This window comes from Hemitrygon akajei, chromosome 8 (genome assembly GCF_048418815.1).
Source record: "Hemitrygon akajei chromosome 8, sHemAka1.3, whole genome shotgun sequence".
In the NCBI taxonomy this organism is placed as follows: Eukaryota; Metazoa; Chordata; class Chondrichthyes; order Myliobatiformes; family Dasyatidae; genus Hemitrygon; species Hemitrygon akajei.
The window spans coordinates 67,220,211-67,239,471 of NC_133131.1; the positions used below are offsets into that span (position 1 = coordinate 67,220,211).

At 39.8% G+C, this 19,261-nt stretch overlaps 1 protein-coding gene across 3 annotated transcripts in view; it reads right to left on the minus strand.

Moving 5' to 3' along the window:
- Positions 1-13,309, minus strand: part of nr1h4 (nuclear receptor subfamily 1, group H, member 4) — a 117,828-nt gene extending 104,519 nt beyond the window's left edge. The window contains exons 1-3 of one of the 3 annotated variants that reach the window (XM_073053959.1): positions 13,096-13,309; positions 12,596-12,705; positions 12,216-12,296 (exon numbers count right to left, since the gene is read on the minus strand). The gene's annotated coding sequence lies outside the window, so the exon portion shown is untranslated. The remainder of the gene's footprint in view (positions 1-12,215; positions 12,297-12,595; positions 12,706-13,095) is intronic. The other 2 variants (XM_073053958.1, XM_073053957.1) reach the window with 2 other exon arrangements.
- Positions 13,310-19,261: the final 5,952 nt, after the last annotated feature.

Genomic DNA, 19,261 nt, shown 5'->3' on the forward strand with positions numbered 1-19,261 from the left:
ACTGTAATTTCTCAACTTAAAAGTTCCAGAGAGTTAAAAAATGGAAAAGTGTGTGAATAATGTAAGGAAACCACTTTTATACATTGTTAGCAAGCCTATAATAGTAGGAATTTGAGAAACCAAGTTATTCTCTTCCACAGATGTTGCCTGATCCAGTGAGTGTTCCAAGCATTTTCTGTTTTCATTTCAGACTTCCAGTTCTGCAGTTTTAATTCAGATACTATTATTTTTTATTAATTTTGTCCATATATTCAGAATTTCAAATGGTTAATGTTATTAATATGGATAGAGATACTATGCTTACAGACTACCTGTACACGAGTTTCATCAAGTTTCTTTACATTCACTGTTACTTCTAGAGATCCCACACTATGTAGATACCATTAGTTTTTCTCCACTGGAGAAATTTTCTGAAACCGGTAGCTGTTATAATTAGATGCAAAGTTCAGTTGTTTCACCTCTGTGCTCTATTTTCCATTTATTAACTTCAATGGCTTGAAGTTTGCATTCAGTTGTACTGAGGACCATAGTCATTTCTGTAACTGGCACTCCCACAGAACCAGACTCCTTGGTGATGAGCTTTGTCCAATGTGTGGTATCCATGGGCCACAGTCAGAGAAAATTAAAAGGCTGGCAGTTTTTGGGTCTATACATTTATGTGCCAAAAACATCAGCAGACAGACCTTTGTACACACGCGAAGGGATCATGAAGAGTTGCATAGTGCAGACATTGATAAGTAATGATATTTTGGTTGTCCTGCTCCCTTTCATGCTGTGTACATCGCTTTTTGTTAAATTAGCATTCTTCAGAACTTCTGACCTTTCATGTTTGAAATGTTTGCTTATGTTGTTACTCTTTAATTTTTTATCATGCCTTAGATCAAATTCCATTATTGCTTCAGGGGCAACAATTTCCAACACAGTACACAATGGACTATTTACAGTGTCATTGAAAAACATTTCAGTAGATTATCATTTTTTCCATATTCTGAGATTGATGGATCAGCTAATTTCTTGAGTATTAATTGTATTTTCTGTTATTTTTATTGGCAAAGTAGTAGAGCAAGAATAATTCTCAGTACACCAAGAAGAATGCTTTATTTGTTCTTGTTAATATTTATATTTACACTATTATTCTTACTCAATCATAAATGTTTGATAGTTTATCTAGCACAATATCTATAAAAATAAAATGGGCATGTCTATGGAGAAAATCATGATCAGGATCTATCTTTACTTCAGCTACAAGTCATGAATATGGATGAAGGTGAATTCAGTAAGTCGGCAGTCACAGATATCAGTCATAATTCAGTGGCAGACTTCTTTAAAACATTGCAGGTTAAAGCCCTACTCTAAAGGCTGAGTATAAAACCTACACTAGGGTATAAAAGTACTCTAATATTACAGTACAAACAAACACACTGCTGGAGGAACTCAGCAGGTCAGGCAGCATCTGTGGAGCAAAAAGAACAGTGATGATTCAGATGTAACTATGAAAAGGGACAACGGAGGATGTAACTATGAAAATGGACAAGGGAGAGCCAGTGGATGTAGTGTACCTGGACTTTCAGAAAGCCTTTGATAAGGTCCCACATAGGAGATTAGTGGGCAAAGTTAAAGCACATGGTATTGGGGGTAGGGTACTCACATGGATAGAAAATTGGTTGGCAGACAGGAAACAAAGAGTAGAGATTAATGGGTCCTTTTCAGAATGGCAGGCAGTGACTAGTGGGGTACCGCAAGGCTCGGTGCTGGGACTGCAGCTATTTACAATATACATTAATGATTTAGATGAAGGGATTAAAAGTAACATTAGCAAATTTGCAGATGACACAAATCTGGGTAGTAGTGTGAAATATGAGGAGGATGTTAGGAGAATGCAGGGTGACTTGGACTGGTTGGGTGCATGGGCAGATGCATGGCAGATGCAGTTTAATGTGGATAAATGTGAGGTTATCCACTTTGGTGGCAAGAACAGAAAGGCAGATTACTATCTGAATGGTGTCAAGTTAGGAAAAGGGGAAGTACAACGAGATCTAGGTGTCCTTGATCATCAGTCACTGAAAGTAAGCATGCAGGTACAGCAGGCAGTGAAGAAAGCTAATGGCATGTTGGCCTTCATAACAAGGGGAGTTGAGTGTAGGAGCAAAGAGGTCCTTCTGCAGTTGTCCAAGGCCCTGGAGTATTGTGTTCAGTTTTGGTCTCCAAATTTGAGGAAGGACATTCTTGCTATTGAGTGAGTGCAGCGTAGGTTCACGAGGTTAATTCCTGGGGTGGCGGGACTTGTCATATGTTGAAAGATTGGAGTGACTGGGCTTGTAATCACTGGAATTTAGAAGGACGAGAGGGGATCTGATTGAAACATACAAGATTATTAAGGGATTGGACACACTAGAGGCAGGAAAAATGTTCCCAATGTTGGGTGAGTCCAGAACCAAAGGACACAGTTTAAGAATAAGGGGTAGGCCATTTAGAACAGAGTTGAGGAAAAACTTTTTCACCCAGAGAGTTGTGGATCTGTGGAATGCTCTGACTCAGAAGGCAGTGGAGGCCAATTCTCTGGATACTTTCAAGAAAGAGTTAGATAGAGCTCTTAAAGATAGTGGAGTCAAGGGATATGGGGAGAAGGCAGGAACAAGGTACTGATTGTGGATGATCAGCCATGATCACAGTGAATGGCGGAGCTGGCTCGAAGGGCCGAATGGCCTACTCCTGCACCTATTGTCTATTGTCCATTGTCTATTGAGACCCTTCTGGCCTGGATATGAATCCTAAACCAAAGTATGGAACCTTCTCTAAAGTTCCAGTGCAAAAAAAACACTGCCAGAGGAACTTAGTGGATCACTTGGAAATATCATTTTTCAAATGACGTTAAACTGAAGACATCTCAGTTTCCTGAGATGGATATAGACTCCAGGACATTATTCTGATAAAGTCCTGGACCCTTATTCAGAAATAGATTACCTAGACGTTATAATATTGTTGTTTGTAAAAAGTTTCCATAATGAAATAGTATCTTTTTTCTGACATCACAGAAGTACTTAATTAACTGTCCGCCTGAAGGGTCTGAAATGTTGATTATTTATTCTTCTCCATAAATGGGACCCAGATCTAATATATAGAGAGGCTTTGAGGAAAGAGCAGCAGAATAAAGGGTGTAAAGGTAGTAAGATAGAAGGGCTAAAGTGTGTGTACTTCAATGCAAGAAGCATCAGGAACAAAGGTGATGAACTGAGAGCTTGGATACATACATGGAATTACGATGTAGTGGCCATTACAGAGACTTGACTCGCACCAGGGTAGGAATGGATTCTCAATATTCCTGGATTTCAGTGCTTTAAAAGGGATAGAGAGGGGGGGAAAGGGGGCGAGGGGTGGCATTACTGGTCAGGGATACTATTACAGCTACAGAAAGGGTGGGTAATGTAGCAGGACCTCTTTTGAGTCAGTATGGGTGGAAGTCAGGAACAGGAAGGGAGCAGTTACTCTATTGGGGGTATTCTATAGGCCCCCTGGTAGCAGCAGAGATACCGAGGAGCAGAGTGGGAGGCAGATTTTGGAAAATAACAGGGTTGTTATCATGGGTGACTTTAACTTCCCTAATATTGATTGGCACCTGATTAGTTCCAAGGGTTTGGATGGGACAGAGTTTGTTAAGTGTGTCCAGGACAGATTCCTGTCACAGTATGTTGACAGGCTGACTAGAGGGAATGCCATACTAGATCTAGTATTAGGTAACGAACCAGGTCAGGTCACAGATCTCTCAGTGGGTGAGCATTTGGGAAACATTGATCACCGCTTCCTGACCTTTAGCATTATCATGGAAAAGGATAGAATCAGAGAGGACAGGAAGATTTTTGATTGGGGAAGGGCAAATTATGAGGCTATAAGGCTAGAACTTGCGGGTGTGAATTGGGATTATGTTTTTGCAGGGAAATGTACTATGGACATGTGGTCATTGTTTAAGGATCTCTTGCAGGATGTTAGGGATAAATTTGTCCCAGTGAGGAAGATAAAGAATGGTAGGGTGAAGGAACCATGGGTGACAAGTGAGGTGGAAAACCTAGTCAGGTGGAAGAAGGCAGCATACATGAGGTTGAGGAAGCAAGGATCAGATGGGTCTATTGAGGAATATAGGGTAGCAAGAAAGGAGCTTAAGACGGGCTGAGAAGAGCAAGAAGGGGGCAAGAAGGCCTTGGCGAGTACGGTAAAGGAAAACCCCAAGGCATTCTTCAATTATATGAAGAACAAAAGGATGACAGGAGTTAAGGTAGGACCGATTAGAGATAAAAGTGGGAATGCCAGGAGGCTGTGGAAGTGAGCGAGGTCCTCAATGAATACTTCTCTTCGGTATTCACCACTGAGAGGGAACTTGATGATGATGAGGACAATATGAGTGAGGTTGATGTTCTGGAGCATGTTAATATTAAGGGAGAGGAGGTGTTGGAGTTGTTAAAATACATTAGGATGGATAAGTCCCCGGGGCCTGACGGAATATTCCCCAGGCTGCTCCACGAGGTGAGGGAAGAGGTTGCTGAGCCTCTGGCTAGGATCTTTATGTCCTGGTTGTCCACGGGAATGGTACCAAAGGATTGCAGGGAGGCGAATGTTGTCCCCTTGTTCAAAAAAGGCAGTAGGGATAGTCCAGGTAATTATAGACCAGTGGACCTTACATTTGTGGTGGGAAAGCTATTTGAAAAGATTCTTAGAGATAGGATCTATGGGCATTTAGAGAATCATGGTCTGATCAGGGACAGTCAGCATGGCTTTGTGAAGGGAAGATCGTGTCTAACAAGCCTGATAGAGTTCTTTGAGGAGGTGACCAGGCATATAGATGAGGGTAGTGTAGTGGATGTAATCTACATAGATTTTAGTAATGCATTTGACAAAGTTCCACATGGTAGGCTTATTCAGAAAGTCAGAAGGCATGGGATCCAGGGAAGTTTGGCCAGGTGGATTCAGAATTGGCTTGCCTGCAGAAGGCAGAGGGTCATGGTGGAGGGAGTACATTCAGATTGGAGGGTTGTGACTAGTGGTGTCCCACAATGATTTGTTCTGGGATCTCTACTTTTCGTGATTTATATTAACGACCTGGATGTGGGGGTAGAAGGGTGGGATGGCAAGTTTGCAGATGACAGAAAGGTCAGTGGTGTTGTAGGTAGTGTAGAGGATTGTCGAAGATTGCAGAGAGACATTGATAGGATGCAGAAGTGGGCTGAGAAGTGGCAGATGGAGTTCAGCCCGGAGAAGTGTGAGGTGGTACACTTTGGATGGACAAACTCCAAGGCAGAATACAAAGTAAATGGCAGGAAAGTTGGTAGTGTGGAGGAGCAGAGGGATCTGGGGGTACATGTCCACAGATCCCTGAAAGTTGCCTCACAGGTAGATAGGGTAGTTAAGAAAGCTTATGGGGTGTTAGCTTTCATAAGTCAAGGGATAGAGTTTAAGAGTCGCGATGTAATGATGCAACTCTGTAAAACTCTGGTTAGGCCACACTTGGAGTACTGTGTCCAGTTCTGGTCGCCTCACTATAGGAAGGACGTGGAAGCATTGGAAAGGGTACAGAGGAGATTTACCAGGATGCTGTCTGGTTTAGAGAGTATGGATTATGATCAGAGATTGAGGGAGCTAGGGCTTTACTCTTTGGAGAGAAGGAGGATGAGAGGAGACATGATAGAGGTGTACAAGATATTAAGAGAAATAGATAGAGTGGATAGCCAGCACCTCTTCCCCAGGGCACCACTGCTCAGTACAGGAGGACATGGCTTTAAGGTAAGGGGAGGGAAATTTAAGGGGGATATTAGAGGAAGGGTTTTTACTCAGAGAGTGGTTGGTGCGTGGAATGCACTGCCTCTGTTAGTGGTGGAGGCAGATACACGAGTGAAGTTTAAGAGACTACTAGACAGGTATATGGAGGAATTTAAGGTGGGAGTATATATGGGAGGCAGGGTTTGAGGGTCGGCACAACATTGTGGGCCAAAGGGCCTGTAATGTGCTGTACTATTCTATGTTCTATGTTCTATGTTCTAAATGCCTTCTGACCTGTTGAATTTCTCCAGCATTTTGTGTACTGGTCTGGATTCCCAGCATCTGCAGAATTTCTTATGTTTATTAATTAACTGTAAAGTGTTTTGAGGCATTCTGAAAGGGACATTAAAGACACCATAAATACAAGTTTGTTTTTCATTTGTTTATTAAAAACTGTACACCACAAATTAATTATTTACTTTTAGGATTACTCTGATTGTACCACAGTTATTATCTATCCTCACTTTCCAGTGAAAGTGGTCTGATTTCTGTACCGGTTGATTTATAATGAAGTATTTTTAAGCCATTGCAAGAGGCATTATGGATGAATCCTGTATTATGAGTCTGGAATTGTGCACAGGATGTAGCAACCCTACATTTCCATAGTAGGATTATGAAGGAAATAGCTTGTATTTCCTAATCCAGACACTAGATTGTGACTCTACTTTTCATGGCAGTAGCCAGACTAGTCAGAAGCTTTATTTAAATATATACAACCGGAATTTTCTCCTCAGAATATATCTTAAAATGTATTATTCTCTACAATTTACTATTGCAGAATCATATTTCCTTTTCTAAAGGGCAATGATATATTGGGCAACTTTATATCAGCAAGGAGATTCTTGTGGTTGCCAGTATGAATTTCTGTCATTTTCAGTCAAAGATTATAGAATAAAACATAAACACAAGAGATTCTGGCAGATGCTGGAAATCCAGAGAATCACTCTCAAAATGCTGGAGGAACTCTGCAGGTCAGGACGATGAAGGGTTTTGGCCCAATACATCGACCCTATTCCTTTCTATAGATGCTACCTGACCTGCTGAGTTCCTAATTTTGTGTATTTACTCTCGACGAAAATATTTTAGTATTTAAAGTGGCTGATGTTTGATAAATTCTCAATTTTCAGTGTCTATTTTGAGTTCTTTCTTGGAAGTAGGTAGCAAACAGCTGTAAATCAGTTGTGCCATTGGGGAAGGAAAGAGGATTAATGGAACAGCATTCCCAATTTTGATGATTAATAAGTGATTCCTGTTGGAAAATGCATATATGTTGATATTGTAAAGAGACAATTGAGTATAACTATGACATTTCCAAGTGAAAAGTTGAACTATGAATATTCATTAAGGTCAGAATGAGTGACTTGGATGAGGTGTCATGTTGTAGCAGACTATTATAACCATGTCATAGCTTTTGTTGAAGTGAATGTAAGTGGGGGGAAAAGTTAAAAAACAAATTGCATGATTTGTGAGATATAAGTTTTGGACGGAACACAATTATACAAGTTTCTACTTCAATGAAAGTTGTTCCACAAGTTAGATTCCTGTGGGACAAACAAAAATGTCTTTGTAGTAGTTCTAGCACTGGGCATCTTTCCTTTTCAAGAATTCTGTTCAAAGCATCTTATTGGGCTATTTTATATGTGCCGAGAGCAAACAGAGATTCTGCCTGGGATCGAGAAAAAGAAACCAACAAAGATAATTTAAATGGGGATGTTACTACAGAGTAAATGATTCCTTCTTTCCTGAATAAAAAGAAAATAGGTTTTGCTAACTTTCTCTTCACAGTGTCATAGAGTTGTACGGCATAGCAAAAGTCCCTTTAGCTCTTATTGACCTAGATGTATCCCTTTTCTCAGCACTGGGCTTAAATCCCTCTAAATCGTTGTCATCGACATACTTCTGTAATGTATGTCTGGCAGCAGGTTTCATCTCTACCACCAACTGTGTTAAAAATTCGCCCCTCAGCTTCTTATTAAACCTTTCACCTCCAACCTTAAAAACTAATGTTGTCTAGGTTTTGATTTCCCAACCCTGGAAAAAAGATTGTTCACCCTATCTTTCATGCCCCTCTTGATTTCATAAACCTATATGAGATCACCCCTCAGCCTACTATGCTCCAAGGAGTAAGGACCCAATCAGTCTAACCTCTGCCTATCATTCAGTCCTTCGAGTCCTGGCAACATCCTCATAAATTACTTTTGCACTCTTCCCAGTTTAATCACATCCTTCTTGTAATGGTAACCAAAGCTAAACACAGTTGTGCCCTTACCAACACCCTGTACCAATTGCATCACAACCAGTTTGGATGTTCCCTGACATGAGAACAATTTGAAGTTCTATCCTTCTACGTATCACAGAATTTGTACCCTGCTATCTGAGAGAATAGTCTGTCCTATAAATGTAAATACCATCAAAATTTTGGATTTATACTAGTAGAACCTCTGAATTTAGTTATCTCCCATTTAACACTTTTTTGCCAAATCTGCAGCCTTGTGGATTTTGAACATTCTGTCTGTGAGTAAAAGGGAGGTCATGAAGGGAGACTATCAGCAGGTTTTATACCAAAAATAAAAGATCTTTAAGGTGCCCAATGTGCACAGTGGAAATATTGAAGGAAGGACCAGTGAACTATTGATCCTATCTTAAATATGGCCACTGTGTTTTATTTCCACAACTCTATGTTTTTGAAGGAAGAGATTGGTTAGAAGTCACAGGATTTCTAGTTTTATAAACAGAATTTAGTGTGTCAAGGTGCAGGCAGGGAACTGGCTCTTATCTGTCACAGTAAATGTTTGTTTTAAACCAAAGTGACCCATCATAATCTCCTGCAAAGATCAGACACTGCTTATCAATTGGAGAAAATGAGAAGCAGTCAAGGTCTATTATAAAATAACAACCTTAATTTTCCTTTCAGGAAAGTTTTGAATAATTTTATGTGCTAGCCTATTGGATACACTACAAAAGGAATAATAATTTTCCTCTCCCTTCCCATCAAGTTGAATGCATTTTCCCACAGTATATTTTGAGATTCAAAACTGGTCAATGTAAAATTCCTTCAATTTTCAGAGAATTAAGAAAAATAACTGATAACTCCCTTCAATATTCATTCTCTCTTTTAATACAATGGATCACAATGTCTCTGAATATCTCCATGCATGTACTTAATCTACAACTAGAAAAAAAACACCTACGTGTGTACATAGTCAATGAATGCCACTTTTCTATTTCCCACACCATCCAATCTCACTGTTGTCTATTAGTAGGAACTGTGCCAAATTAAAGAGTAATTTTATTCTGGGGACTTGTGTTCAACCACTGGGGATATTCATTAGATTGTATAAACTTGTTTAGGACAGGAAGCAGCTGTTGGAGAGAATTAGCCATCATTTCAGTTTGTTTGCATTTTTGGTGGATGTGAGGCAATACTCCTTGTGATGAGAGTTGTATGGAAAAATGATACAAAAAAACCCAAGAGTATGAACTTAACACCATAAATTAAAACATTATAGATGGTAATAGTAATTGTAATAAACAAATATTGCATGATACTTCATTTTTATTAAAGAAATGCACTATTTAACATCTGAACAAAAAATCGCATGGTATTCCTGAAACTTTGAAATGCAGTAACTATTCTGTATTATAACAAGTACTCACAAAGGTAAAAGTCTGAAAGAGCAATCACTCATGTTTGGTTTAAAAAAAACTGATTATGCACAGATTATGTGTAAAATATGCAGAACATGAAAGTTTGAACAAGATCTTGTGCCCAGGAATTAAAACCACATAAAATACTAAAAGTCTTTGGAGTTTTTCATGGCTGCCATGGCTGGATGGTACCTGAGAGATGTGGGTATATGACTTGAAGTAATTGTAAATTTGCAAATACATGAAAGGAGGTATATTACAGAGGTGTCCTAGATGATAAAGTTAGCTGGTAATTATGTGATGAAAGTACATTACCTTCATCAACAAGAGGTAAGTTATATATTCAGTGGAAAAAACAAGTAAAAACTTCCATAATTTCCAATCAGAAAGTGCTCCCCATCCCTCAGCCATCACCCCATTCCATCCCCAACCTTTAATTGATGAAGGCTTGTGACAAAATCACAGGCTAGTTTCAAGAGGTTCAGTGCTTGGCTACTCTGGTAAATGTAAAAAGTGCTGTTCACTATTACAAAGCAGAATATTACTATTTATGAAGAAGTTCTGCTGAGTAGTTATTACTTAATGCAATTAAAAATAATTTATTTTGACATTATCCCTGTGCTATTTTATGACCCGTATGCAATCTGAATGCCTTCTTTTCTGAATTTTCTTCATTCATGCTAATGATGTACTAACTAGTGCACTACCCTTATAATTTCATGCCTTTAGCAGGATGTTCTGATGTTATGATAAATCTATATAAATCAAAATGTGTTTTTTCTCTCACTTCTTCATTTAAACAAAAGAATAATGCATGTTTGTTTACTGTTACTAATTTCCTATTAAAGATAATTCCATCAATGGCCTAAATGCCATGAAGGTAACCACCAAATATCAATAACAGAATTTAAATACTTTAGTTAAGCCAATTCCATTGTTGAGTGATCATACACAACACAGCATATCCTAACAGCTTATTCCATTTATCACAATTGAAATTTGCTTTGCTGTCTAAATTCAATTGAGAAATTATTTTATTCAGTTTTGGAATCTGAACTCTTCTATCAGGCATGTATTTATTGCCCATTACTACTTTCCCTTGGGAAGATCACAGTGAACCACCACTATACTCCTTCTGGTTAAAGAACTCCCATGGTGAGGAGGGAGGTCTGGGACTTAGAATGAGGGATAGTCTATATATCTCCAAATCAGAATGGTGCACTACTTGGAGAGGAACCTGCAGGTGATTGAGAGGTGCTATCAGAGTAGCTTGGGTAAGTAACTCCATTTTGTCAATGATACAAATTTGTTATTGAAAGAAGGTCTCTGATGGAGTAGTTGAAGATGGTTGAGCCCTGAGGAAATCTAAGAATAGTGACCGTCCTACAATAGCCACAACCATTCTCCTTGTGCAAGCTTTGACTCCAAACACTGACTCGTCCATGTGCTTTACAATGCATGATGTTTGTCACATTCTAAATATTGTGCAACGTATATTATGCTTTGCATTTCACTCGTTCTCTATACTGTGAGTTCAATTGTGCCTAGACAGCAAGAGCACAGAGAGTGGAAGATATTGACAGAGATGCTCTTGGGTGGGAAGAAGGTGCTCACTTGTTGCCTTCACTGCCCCCTATTACAAACACAACCAACTTGGAACTGCTCAGGCAAGTTCCCTTTACGCTTTGTCAATGTAGGCTTCTCATACATTGTGAAAAACTGCTTCTGCATGAGTCATTCCATCTGCAAGCTATGCATGTTTAAATGATTTTCATAGAATTGGCATCCAGATGTACTTTACAATCTATCCGTGCTCCCATCTCCATATCCTCGTGCAAGGAAAGCCCAGAAGAAAAATCACTCATTTCAAGATTGAGACAGGAACTATCAGATTGCTGTTTGGAATTAGTTTTCCAGTTGAGTATTGCATTAACTGCACATAGTAGCTTTTGTTTTTTGTTCTACGTTACATGCAGTGTATGGAATACATTCATTACTCACTTACCCATTCTGTGTTATTTGCAGGGTAAGACACACAATATATAGCTTGTGACTAACACCTTCATTTTGTAATTTAATCCACTGAATCACCACCATGCATCTTTTGGGACTGCGAGTAAATTAATCCCACTTACCTGCTTTGTGCCATTTGCCTTGTAATTTGTTTTCCATTAAGTATTTATTCAGTTGACATTTTAATGTTATTTTATATAAGCATCAGCCAGATCATAAAGACATATAGTGATTTTCCTGTTTCAACCCTGGTTCTTAAGCCCAGCTCATGGAAAAACACAATGCTTCCCAAGGCCTAAAATTCCAAAATGTCTTGCTTCCCTTAGTTTTCACGTTTTACAAAGGCTGAATTTGGTGCTACTGATCACTACTTCATCAGTTACTTCATATCCTGTTCTGCTGAATTCAGTCCCAATAGAAGCTTGTACTGTGGACATTGGCTTGTAATCTCATTTATTGAATTAGATAGAATGTTTTACATAAATAATATCTTTAATTTCTACTTAGCTATTAATATCTTATGTTTTTGTTATTTTTGTCTTGTCCACTTCAGCATATGTGTGAAAAAGCTCTTGGCTAAAGAGGGTATTTCAGTAATCAATGGGTTTGCAAATATTCTTTCATGTACAGTCCTAGACACAGGTTACTTCATACTAATAGCACAGCATCATTCAAACAAATCCTTCAACCTCATTCTTACTCCTAAATTCACAGTGCAATGTTATTTGTAATTGGCAGGTACATACCCAAATGTTTTTTGACTTTTGGATATTTGATCTACCATGTGTCATTGTTGGCGACCCACATCGCTACATCGTCATGATTTCCTAACGTACCAGGGAAAAATAAATACTTTACAACTGAATATTACCAGTTTTAAGATTTGTGTTTAGTTCTTTAGAATTCCAATTTCCCTTGAAATGCCACTATTTTAAGCTACAATATGCTATGATTCTTTTTACAATGTTTAAATTAAATAAATTAAATATAATTTACAATTGCCCGTAAGTGAGTATTGGCAAGTAGAGCTGTAAGTTAAAATATTAATATCTCTCAGTCTCCCTCTGTCAAGTTTTATGAGATGAACATTTATCTACTAATATCAATTTCAAGCCAAATGACTGACCTTAAGCCTTCAGTTTTATTATTTATATGATGACATATCCATAAATGCAACAATATTTTTGTTTTTCTGGCAGTGTCCACATTCTAGTCGCACGTCAATGTTAATTATCACTAAAGAAAGAACTTGCATTACTTGCAGAACTTGTTCACAATTTAATGACATTCCTATTTGTTTCTTGGTCAAATTATATAATATTTGTGAATCAGTAATGTTGCGATATTGAGAGGTTTGTAATATAATGAATATACTGTATAGGTAACCCTTAAGAGTTTAAGTGTAGTCAAACTCAGTACTTGTAGTGTTCTTTAAAATGATCTTTATAAATAAGGTTATTGTTTTTTCATGCAATGAACCGAATAAAATTAACATTTTTTAATTCTGCTAAAGCTGTTTCCCACATTTTCCCAAATAATTTTTTGCTTTGTTTTATTTCACAGAATAGCCAAAGTTTGGTGAAACTCTGAAGTAAAAGTAAAATTATATTCTTAAAGTCTGCTTACCGGAATTTGGTGGCGCATAGGACGTTCTTCCCTGCTTATGTGAAGATATAATGATCTCTGAGCGTCACTGAAGTCCAGCTGGAGCAAGCGGGCCTTTTTTGCCTATTTATCAGAGGCTCTTTGCAAACACTCTGGCTCCAGACATTCTGCAGAACAGCACTAGAGGCCTATCGCACTAACTAGCTTCCCACACAGCTCCCTCCTGGGTCAGAGAAAGGGCAGCCCCTAGTGAGAATAAATCAAACAGAACTGGCTCATCGTTGCTATCCATGGCCAGGTCATAGAGATCCCCAAGTTGTGTATATCTTCTGCTCCCCATCTTCAAATCTTTCATTTTCTTTTTTACCTTCTAGTTTAGGCAAGGACAAGCAGTGAAACAGAAACAACCTTCCTTCTATTCATCATCCAGTGACAATCTCAAACAGAAAATATGAACAAATGGTTAGTTTGGTCAGATTTAGTACGGGACAAATAATTTTATGAATACTTGAGGAACTTGTGGAATGCCACATCCAAAGTTTGCAGTCAAACCTCAATGCTGCTGCCTTTGATGCTGCTGAGACCTGCATTTTGTTTTGACAGTATGGGTACCCTGATTTGCACCTTGGTATTGTTACTGCGACTACACACAATGAACAAAACTCTAACAGATAAAATATTGTATGGAAAATATCAATATTTAACAGCATGATCAAATTAGAATTGAAGTGAATGTAAAACATTATTGTTATTTGATATCCCTTTCGTTTAATGCTCCAAGTTAATGCTGATAAACTTGTAAAGAAAATTGTTCCATCCTTATACTTTGCCAAACTAAAGTATTTCCGAATCCAGTGATGTGCTCTCTCAAAAATTGGCAGATTTCTACTACTCTTAAACATCTTGTGGAAATAGTTTGTAGAAAATCAAGTGCAGAGCTACATTTTTTTACATTATACTGTCGCAATCAACATTTTGACAATCAAAGGCTTTCCAGTATGATGAGTATAAATCCATTTCCCCGTTTTCCTGACCTTTCCCTGTATTCTAATTTCCCACTTACGTTACATAGAATTATATACAGTGCAACCTAGTTAAATTTAACTGGTCCATACCAGTGTTCATGCTCTACTCCAACTGGCTCCAGATTCCCATTCTACAGGATATATAGAAAATGTTATGGAATAAATTCTGATGTGGTCTCTAAAAGAATAATTTCTCTACCCCAAGAATCAAACATGAATGATTCTGAGCATGACTGGCATTTTTTTTGCATCAGAACGGGATTGACAGCCGAGGGGGAAAAGGAACAAAGAAACCACTGCTTTATGAGATTAGAAGCCATCCACTACACCTCCACACTTGTCGTCTGTCTCCTGCTTGATTATTACAACAAGAGGGCGAGGGAGCCTTACTGGGATAGGTCTGTTCACATGGCAGGCAGTGTGGAGGAGGGATAGGAAGGGAAATCTGAGGCAGGTGGTACTCAGGGTTTCCACGTTGAGCCATTTGGCCAACTTCTAGTTCCTTCTCCTCAGACTGGTGAACTTGCTTTGCACCAGCCAGAAGGTTTCCTTGAGTACCCCTGGAGTTATGTATTCTTCAGTGCCCTACGGCTCCTGGTGAATATTTTGCTCAAAAGCTGAAAAAAAGTACAAATTAATGTCAGAATATACAGGAGCCTGGAACGTCAGAGAATTTGTTAGAAGGACTAAGTTCAATATTGGCAGATTTGTGAAGTTCTGTGTAAAGAAATGCAAATCAAGTCCTTCCAGTACAATGTCTACTCACACTCTCACAGTGCTTCGATATTTTCTCTCTGTCTTCCTCTCTCTCCCTTGCTTTTGAAGATGATAACTTGAAAGTTTAAAGTAAGTTATTATCAAAGTACATCTATGTCTCTGTGCACTATCCTGAGACTCATATTCTTGTAGGTATTCACAATAAAGCAAAAAAATACAACAGAATCAATGAAAAACAAACATGGACTGCAAAGATAACAGATTGTGCAAATAAAAAAGAAAAACTAAATAATAATAATAAATAAGTAATAAATCATACTTTGAACATGAGTGATAGAGTCCTCGCAAGTGAGTCTGTTGTTTGTGGGATCAGTTCACTGCTGGGGTGAGTGAAGTTATCCCAGTGGGTTCAGGAGCCTGATGGTTGAGGGGTGATAACTGTTGCTGAACCTGGTGGTGTTGGGCCCAAGGTTCCTCTACTTCCTTCCTGTCGGCAGCAGCAAGAAGCAAGCATGGCATTGGATGGCGGAGGTCCTCGATGATGGATGCTACTTTCTTGTGGCTGCACTCTTTGTTAAAGCGTTCAGTGGTACAGAGAGCTCTCATTGGTTTGTAGTGAGCTGAGGGCTAGATCTGTGGCATTTAACTCTGGCAATCCAGGTCTGCACAAAAACCCAGGTATGACTTGCAGAGGGCTATTTCAAAAGCGAAGAAACAATTCTGAGCAAGGTTGGAGGCAATGACAGATGCACATTAACTCTGGCAGGGTTTGCAGGCCATTACTCACAATAGAGCAAAACCCAACATCATGGCAGTGATACTTCACCACCAAACAAGCTCAACACCTTTTACGCTTGCTTTGAAAGGGAGACTAAAACAGCTATGAGGATCCCTGCAGCACCTGGTAGCCCTGTGATCTCTGTCTCAGAGGCTGACATCAGGCTGTCTTTCAGCAGGGTGAACCCTCACAAGGTGGCAAGCTCCAATGGAATAAGACCCTGAAAACTTGCTGGGGGAAGGGGGCGCAGTATTCAAAGACATTTTCAATCTCTCATTGCTAAGGTCGGAAGATCCCACCTGCTTCACAATTATACCAGTGCCCAAGAAGGGTAGTGTGAGCTGCCTTAACAACTATCATCCAGTAGCAGCACTCACATCCACAGTGATGAAATGCTTTGAGAGATTGGTCATGGCTAGAATCAACTCCTACATCAGTGAGGGCCTGGACCCACTCCAATTTACCAATTACCACAATAGGTCTATGGTAGATGCAGTCTCATTGGCTCTTCACGTGGCCTTGGATCACCTGGACAATACTAATACCTTTGTTGGGATGCTATTTATTGACTACAGCTCAGCATTTAACACTATCATCCCTACAGTTCTGATCTAAAAGTTACAGAACTGGGCCTCAGTACCTCCCTCTGCAATTGGTTACCCAACTTCCTAACAGAAAGACCACAATCTGTGTGGATTGATAATAACATCTGCACCTCGCTGACATTCAACACTGGCGCACCTCAGGGGTGTGTGCTTAGCCCACTGCTCTACTCTCTCTACACCCATGACTGTGTGGCTTGGCACAGATCAAATGCCATCGATAAATGGCAGAATCTCAGATGAAGACACGAGGGTGTACAGGAGCGAGATATACCAGCTAGTTGAGCAGTGTCGCAGCAACAACCTTGAACTCAACGTCAGTAAGACCAAAGAGCTGATTGTGGACCTAGGGAAGAGTAGGATGAGGGAACACAAACCATTCCTCATAGAGGGATCAGAAGTGGAGAGAGGATTGAACTTGGTCCCAACACATCGCTGCAGCTATGAAGAAAGCAAGGCAGAGGCTACATCTCATTAGGAGTTTGAGGAGATTTGGTTTTTACCTGAGGCCCTTGATAACTTCTGTAGAGCATTCAGACAGGCTGTAGCACTGTTTGGTATTGTGGTAGGGTGGGGGGGCTACTGCACAGGATCAAAAGAAGCTACAGAAAGTTGTAAAATTAGTCAATTCCATTATGGTACTAGCCTCTGTAGTATCCAAGACATCTTCAAGGAGCGGTGCCTCAGAAAGGTGACGTCCATCAGTAAGGACCCCATCACCCAGGGCATGCCCTCTTCTCATTGTTACTGTCAGGTAGGAGGTACAGGAGCCTGAAGGCACACATTCAGTGATTCAGGAACAGCTTCTTCCCCTCTGCCATCCAATTTCTAAATGGACATTGAACCCATGAACACTACCTCAATACTTTTTTTTAAATTTCTATTTTTGCATTACTTACTTTTAATTTAACTATTTCATATACATATATATGCTTACTGCAGCTGTAACTGATTTACTTATTTACTTTTTTCTATATTATTGCATTATACTGCTGCCACAAAGTTAACAAATTTCACAACATATGCAAGTGATATTAAACCTGATTCTTGTGATGAACTGGGCTGTATCCACTACTTTTTGCAGGCTTTGACATTCTTGTGCTTTGGTGTTTGCAGTCCCAGTCCATGACAAAACCTATCAGGATACTCTCCACTATGCATCTATCGATGTTGATCAAATATACTGAATCTTTGCAAACTTCTAAGTAGAGTTGATGCTGACACTTCTTTGTAGTGGCCCTTCAGTGCTAGTCCCAGAACAGAACATCCAAAATGATAAAGCCGAGAAACTTAAATTCTTTACCTCCAATTCCCTAATGAGAACTGGCTCATGAACTTGTAACGCAGTGGAGTTCAATGTATTTTACATAGAAAAGCTACAGCACAATACAGGCCCTTTGGCCCACAAAGCTGTGCCGAACATGTCCTTACCTCAGAAATACCTAGGATTACCCATATCCCTCTATTTTGCTAAGCTCCATGTACCTATCCAGAAGTCTCTTAAAAGACCCTATCGTATCTGCCTCCACCACTGTTGCTGGCAGCCCATTCCACGCACTCACCACTCTCTGTGTAAAAAAACTTACCCCTGACATCTCCTCTGTACCCACTTCCAAGCACCTTAAACCTGTGTCCTCTTGTGGCAGCCATTTCAGCCGTGGGAAAAAGCCTCTGACTATTCACACGATCAATGCCTCTCATCATCTTATACACCTCTATCAGGTCACCTCTCATCCTCTGTCACTCCAAGGAGAAAAGGCCGAGTTCACTCAACCTATTCTCATAAGGCATTCTCCCCAAACCAGGAAACATCCTTGTAAATCTCCTCTGCACCCTTTCTATGGTTTCCACATCCTTCCTGTAGTGAGGTGAGCAGAACTGAGCACAGTACTCCAAGTGGGGTCTGACCAGGGTCCTATATAGCTGCAACATTACCTCTCGGTTCTTAAACTCAATCCCATGACTGATGAAGGTCAATGCACCGTATGCTTTCTTAACCACAGAGTCAACCTGCACAGCAGCTTTGAGTGTCCAATGGACTCAGATCATAAGATCCCTCTGATCCTCCACGCTGCCAAGAGTCTTACCATTAATACTATATTCTGCCATCATATTTGACCTACCAAAATGAACTACTTCACACTTATCTGGGTTGAACTCCATCTGCCACTTCTCAGCCCAGTTTTGCATCCTATCAATGTCCCGCTGTAACCTCTGACAGCCCTCCACACTATCCACATACTCCCAACCTTTGTGTCATCAGCAAATTTACTAAACCATCCCTCCACTTCCTCATCCAGGTAATTTATAAAAATCACGAAGAGAAGAGGTCCCAGAACAGATCCCTGAGGCATACCACTGGTTACTGACCTCCATGCAGAATATGACCCATCTACAACCACTCTTTGCCTTCTGTGGGCAAGCAAATTCTGGATTGACAAAGCAAGATCCCCTTGGATCCTATGTCCCCTTACTTTCTCAGTAAGCCTTGCATGGGGTACCTTATCAAATGTCTTGCTGAAATCCATATACACTACATCTACTGCTCTACCTTCATCAATGTGTTTAGTCACATACTCAAAAAATTCAATCAGGCTCATAAGGCATGACCTGCCCTTGACAAAGCCATGCTGACTATTCTTAATCATATTATGCCTCTCTAAATGTTCATAACTCCTGCCTCTCAGGATCTTCTCCATCAACTTACCAACCACTGAAGTAAGACTCACTGGTCTATAATTTCCTGGGCTATCTCCACTCCCTTTCTTGAATAAGAGAACAACATCCGCAACCCTCCAATCCTCCGGAACATCTCCCATCCCCATTGATGATGCAAAGATCATTGCCAGAGGCTCAGCAATCTCCTCCCTCATCTCCCATAGTAGGCTGGGGTACATCTCATCCAGTCCTGGTGACTTATCCAACTTGATGCTTTCCAAAATCTTCAGCACATCCTCTTTCTTTATTTCAACATGCTCAAGCTTTTCAGTCCATTGTAAGTCATCCCTACAATCACCAAGATCCTTTTCCACAGTGAATACTGAAGCAAAGTACACATTAATTAC